General features: G+C 48.9%; 1 protein-coding gene across 2 annotated transcripts in view; it reads right to left on the reverse strand.

The window, feature by feature from the left end:
- FREM1 (FRAS1 related extracellular matrix 1) overlaps positions 1 to 6,000 on the reverse strand; it is a 63,816-nt gene extending 57,816 nt beyond the window's left edge. The window contains exon 1 of one of the 2 annotated variants that reach the window (XM_032966240.2): positions 5,888 to 6,000. The gene's annotated coding sequence lies outside the window, so the exon portion shown is untranslated. Of the gene's footprint in view, positions 1 to 4,795; positions 5,134 to 5,887 lie in introns of those variants that run through there. The other variant, XM_032966239.2, reaches the window with a different exon arrangement.

Here is a 6,000-nt window from a genome sequence, read left to right on the forward strand (position 1 = left end):
CATGAAGAGTGGAGGAGAGTGGACGGTGCAGTGGCGGCTTACCACTGATTCCTCGCCGTGGCGGGGGAATCGAACCAAGGTGGCACGGTGCGCTAACCACGGCGCCACCGCTGCGAAACGCATAAGTGCGGAATGCAGATTGCGCTGCAGTGGTGCAAGAGGCGCAGCCCTGCAATTCCTTTCTCAAGCCACTGCTGGCGGAAGGACCTCCACTAGCGGGGGCTCTTAGAGGCCACGTCTTGGGGGTATTTGGCCTACTCTTCCATGCTGGCCAGACGCTCGACTTAACTTTCGGTGTCACCCATGAACTCGTACTGCCCGTGAACTTAGTTGGGAGCGGGGATTTGTTCAACTTGTCCATTGTTGTTTCAACTGCCGTGCCGGAAGATCGAGCCTGGCTGTGAGTCCCGTGTGCTCACCACTTACAAGTGTAGTGACGTAAATGGTGTCACGAGGGTGTTCGCGCCAGCTGCGTTACAAGAGTGCAACTGTGCGCCTGGAGTCCCTCTCTAGCACCAGAGTAAGTACGGCGTGTCAGCCAGCCCTAGGGGGCATAGTCCTGGCGATGGCCTGAGAGAGAGGGGCAAGGGAGGACATGGGAGCCTGAGTGGGGCACGTGATGCTGGGTCGAGATCCTTCGGGAAAGGTCTCGAAGGGGGCGTGGCCGAAGGCGGAGCACGGCCACGCCCAGAAGCATCAAAGGGCAGTCCCGGGAGTGTTCTGGGCTCGTCTGTGGAATCTAGCCGGGGTCCCGCGTCTCAGCGTCTCCAGGTCTTCGTCTGGAGTTGACTCGCTACTCGCATCGTTTGCCACATCACCTACTATAGACGCACACAGCCACATCAACTACTATAGACTCACATATCCACATCACCTACTATAGATTCACATAGCCACATCACCGACTATAGACGCACACAGCCACATCAACTACTATAGACTCACATATCCACATCACCTACTATGGACTCGTATAGCCACATCACCTACTATAGACTCACATAGCAACATCACCTACTATAGACTCACATAGCCACATCAACTACTATAGACTCACATAGCCACATCACCTACTATAGACTCACACAGTGAGCCACATCACCTACTATAGACTCACATAGCCACATCACCTACTATAGACTCACACAGTGAGCCACATCACCTACTATAGACTCACACAGTGAGCCACATCACGTACTACAGATTCACACAGTGAGCCACATCACCTACTATATTCTCACATAGTGAGCCACATCACATACTATAGACTCACATAGTGAACTACATCACCTACTATAGACTCACATAGCCACATCACCGACTATAGACTCACATAGCCACATCATCTACTATAGACTCACATCGTTAGCCACATCACCTACTATAGACTCACATAGCCACATCACCTATAGACTCACACAGCGAGCCACATCACCTACTATAGACTCACATAGCCACAACACCTACTATAGACTCACACAGTGAGCCACATCACCTACTATAGACTCACACAGTGAGCCACATCACCTACTATAGACTCACATAGCCACATCACCTACTATAGACTCACATAGCCACATCACTTACTATAGACTCACATAGCCACGTCACTTACTATAGACTCACATAGCCACATCACCTACTATAGACTCACACAGTGAGCCACATCACCTACTATAGACTCACACAGTGAGCCACATCACCTACTATAAACTCACATATCCACATCACTTACTATAGACTCACATATCCACATCACATACTATAGACTCACACAGTGAGCCACATCACCTACTATAGACTCACATATCCACATCACCTACTATAGACTCACACAGTGAGCCACATCACCTACTATAGACTCACATATCCACATCACTTACTATAGACTCACATAGCCACATCACCTACTATAGATTCACATAGCCACATCACCTACTATAGACTCACATCGTTAGCCATATCACCTACTATAGACTCACACAGTGAGCCACATCACCTACTATAGACTCACATATCCACGTCACCTACTATAGACTCACAGCCACATCACCTACTATAGACTCACATCGTTAGCCACATCACCTACTATAGACTCACATAGCCACATCACCTACTATAGACTCACATCGTTAGCCACATCACCTACTATAGACTCACACAGTGAGCCACATCACCTACTATAGACTCACATAGCCACATCACCTACTATAGACTCACACAGTGAGCCACATCACCTACTATAGACTCACACAGTGAGCCACATCACGTACTACAGATTCACACAGTGAGCCACATCACCTACTATATTCTCACATAGTGAGCCACATCACATACTATAGACTCACATAGTGAACTACATCACCTACTATAGACTCACATAGCCACATCACCGACTATAGACTCACATAGCCACATCATCTACTATAGACTCACATCGTTAGCCACATCACCTACTATAGACTCACATAGCCACATCACCTATAGACTCACACAGCAAGCCACATCACCTACTATAGACTCACATAGCCACAACACCTACTATAGACTCACACAGTGAGCCACATCACCTACTATAGACTCACACAGTGAGCCACATCACCTACTATAGACTCACATAGCCACATCACCTACTATAGACTCACATAGCCACATCACTTACTATAGACTCACATAGCCACGTCACTTACTATAGACTCACATAGCCACATCACCTACTATAGACTCACACAGTGAGCCACATCACCTACTATAGACTCACACAGTGAGCCACATCACCTACTATAAACTCACATATCCACATCACTTACTATAGACTCACATATCCACATCACATACTATAGACTCACACAGTGAGCCACATCACCTACTATAGACTCACATATCCACATCACCTACTATAGACTCACACAGTGAGCCACATCACCTACTATAGACTCACATATCCACATCACTTACTATAGACTCACATAGCCACATCACCTACTATAGATTCACATAGCCACATCACCTACTATAGACTCACATCGTTAGCCATATCACCTACTATAGACTCACACAGTGAGCCACATCACCTACTATAGACTCACATATCCACGTCACCTACTATAGACTCACAGCCACATCACCTACTATAGACTCACATCGTTAGCCACATCACCTACTATAGACTCACATAGCCACATCACCTACTATAGACTCACATCGTTAGCCACATCACCTACTATAGACTCACACAGTGAGCCACATCACCTACTATAGACTCACATAGTCACATCACCTACTATATACTCACATAGTGAGCCACATCACCTACTATAGACACACACAGTGAGCCACATCACCTACTATAGACTCACACAGTGAGCCACATCACCTACTATATACTCACATAGTGAGCCACATCACATACTATAGACTCACATAGTGAACTACATCACCTACTATAGACTCACATAGCCACATCACCTACTATAGACTCACACAGTGAGCCACATCACCTACTATATACTCACATAGTGAGCCACATCACATACTATAGACTCACATAGCCACATCACCTACTATAGACTCACATAGTGAACTACATCACCTACTACAGACTCACATATCCACATCACCTACTATAGGCTCACATATCCACATCACCTACTATAGACTCGAGTTACGTTCAGTGTTACCCGCTAGGGAAGTTGTTGAATAAAAGTGTTGCCTTCCAGTCCAGAGTGTGTGCCTCCGTGTTGAACACGACACATGGACCACGGTAAGCATCACTGCTGTAGAAACTTAACACATTTGTCAATGACACTGGGTGTGTGGCCACCTTAAATTAAAATAAATATAAAATGGTTGACGTTTCGGGCAATTGACGCTTCGTCACGACGATACACACCACAACACAAACCACGCACCACAACAAAAACCACAACACAGCACGCACCACAACACAAACCACAACACACCACAACACACAGCACGCACCACAACACACCACAACACACAGCACGCACCACAACACAAACCACAACACACCACAACACAAACCAAGCACCACAACACAACACAAACCACAGCACGCCCCACAACACAAACCAAGCACCACAACACAAACCACTCACCACAAACAACGCCCCACAACACAAACCACAACGCACACCACGCACAACACAAACCAAAACACAAACCAAGCACCACAACACACCACACGGATACTACAATATACGCACACCACAACACAAACACACAGCACAGGCAACAAAACACAGCAAAACACGACAGCATAACGCGCACACACCATGTCATATACATATACACACACACAATATAAAACATAACACGCACACTATAATCAACACTGGCCTTATACTACAACTCAGCAACTTTAACTTTCGACTTTTGTCAGATAAACTCGCAACGTCACCACGCGTGGCTACCCTTAAACGCCTATAGCAACTACAACTCTCATTTAAATACTGGCCTGTGTTAATCCACTGCTAGATGAATGACTCCACTTTCCCATTGGTTCATTGGGGGGGGGGGGGGGCTTGCTGGACCATACTTCACCACGCCGGTCAAGTAAATCTCGGCAACAATTAACAGATAGCAACAACAACAACAAAAAAGAATGACACGATGCGCACAACAATTTGAAAACACAACACCCGCAAGAAAAACAGAACCCAACTTTGCTCTTCTTTCTTGAAGAGAAAACAAAACAACAACAACAACTCGCAGACGATTTGTTGGCAAGAAACAACCCGAAGCGAGTTTATGACTCCCGCCGTGACTCCGGTACCTTAACTCGGCAGTTCAGAACCCGGACGGCGGCGGGGTGGGGGGTGGTGGACAGCTGATGCGTGATCACACCGCAGAGTAGACAAAAAGACAAAGATCCCCCGTATAGCCTTCAAGTGCTGTTAGCGGAGCAGAGCGGACACACGGCGTGGTCTGTGCGTGAGAGCCACTGACGGACTGAGCCGAGTGCTGGGTGCGTGACAGTGCCCGGTGGTGGTGGTGGGGCTTGTCTGACACGCTTCAATGTGCCCGGCCAATGCGAGCGCGTCAGTGTCTCGGTGAAATAATGAACTGGGAGACAGAGGGGCTGAGAGAAAGAGGGAGGGAGAGGCTCGACGGGAGGGAGCGAGCGAGCGAGCGAGAGAGTGAAACAAACACACACACACACAAAGCCGCCCCCCCTTGTAGCCTGGACAGACTGTTGGGGCAAGTGCTGTTCGCGAGCACCTTATGAAGCCTGGCACAGCACACGAGGGGGTGGGTGGCCAGCACCACGCCCGGCCGCCTTTGTCTCCCGAGTGACGATGTTTGCACACCGCAGCATTTGAGGCCGAGTCGACCTAGGTGCGGCGCAAGACCGGTTCAGACAATCTCCAGTTGACGGTTCGCAGCGCAGGCGCGCTCACCGCTACTACACTACCGCTTCCCCCCACCCCACCACACACATACATACACACATACACACACCTCTTCGCTCACATTCACAAATCCTTCCCCTTGAATCACTATTGTCCTTCAAGCCACACACACACACAGATACAGACAAAGATTCCCCATATAGCCTACACAGGCTGTTGGTTGGGCAAGTGCTGTTAGCGAACACCGATTGTGGTCGGCACGACGAACGGGAGGGATGATTTGACCCAGGACCACTCCACGCTGCCTTTGTCTCCCCAGTGTGTGTGTGTGTCTTAAAACCGAGTCGACCTAGGGGAGGTCCAGGACCGATTCAAGTATTCGCCACTGACGTGAGCCCGTTCGCCGAAAATACCTTTAGCCACCACGCCATACGCACCACTTTTTACATCACAATGCAGCATCGCGACCACACACTCTAGCATGTGAATCACAACGGCGTTGTAGCCCAACTTACCACTCTCACCTCCCTCGTGCCCTGCTCACAAAAGCACGCGCGCACACGGCCGCCTCTTCGTTCGTCTCTCTCGCTCAACCCGGCCCCCTTCGCTCCCCTCTGCCGGTCTGGTC

The sequence above is a fragment of the Petromyzon marinus genome, chromosome 35 (genome assembly GCF_048934315.1).
Source record: "Petromyzon marinus isolate PM22_M1 ecotype Great Lakes invasive population chromosome 35, UKy_Petmar_22M1.pri1.0, whole genome shotgun sequence".
Classification (NCBI taxonomy): Eukaryota; Metazoa; Chordata; class Hyperoartia; order Petromyzontiformes; family Petromyzontidae; genus Petromyzon; species Petromyzon marinus.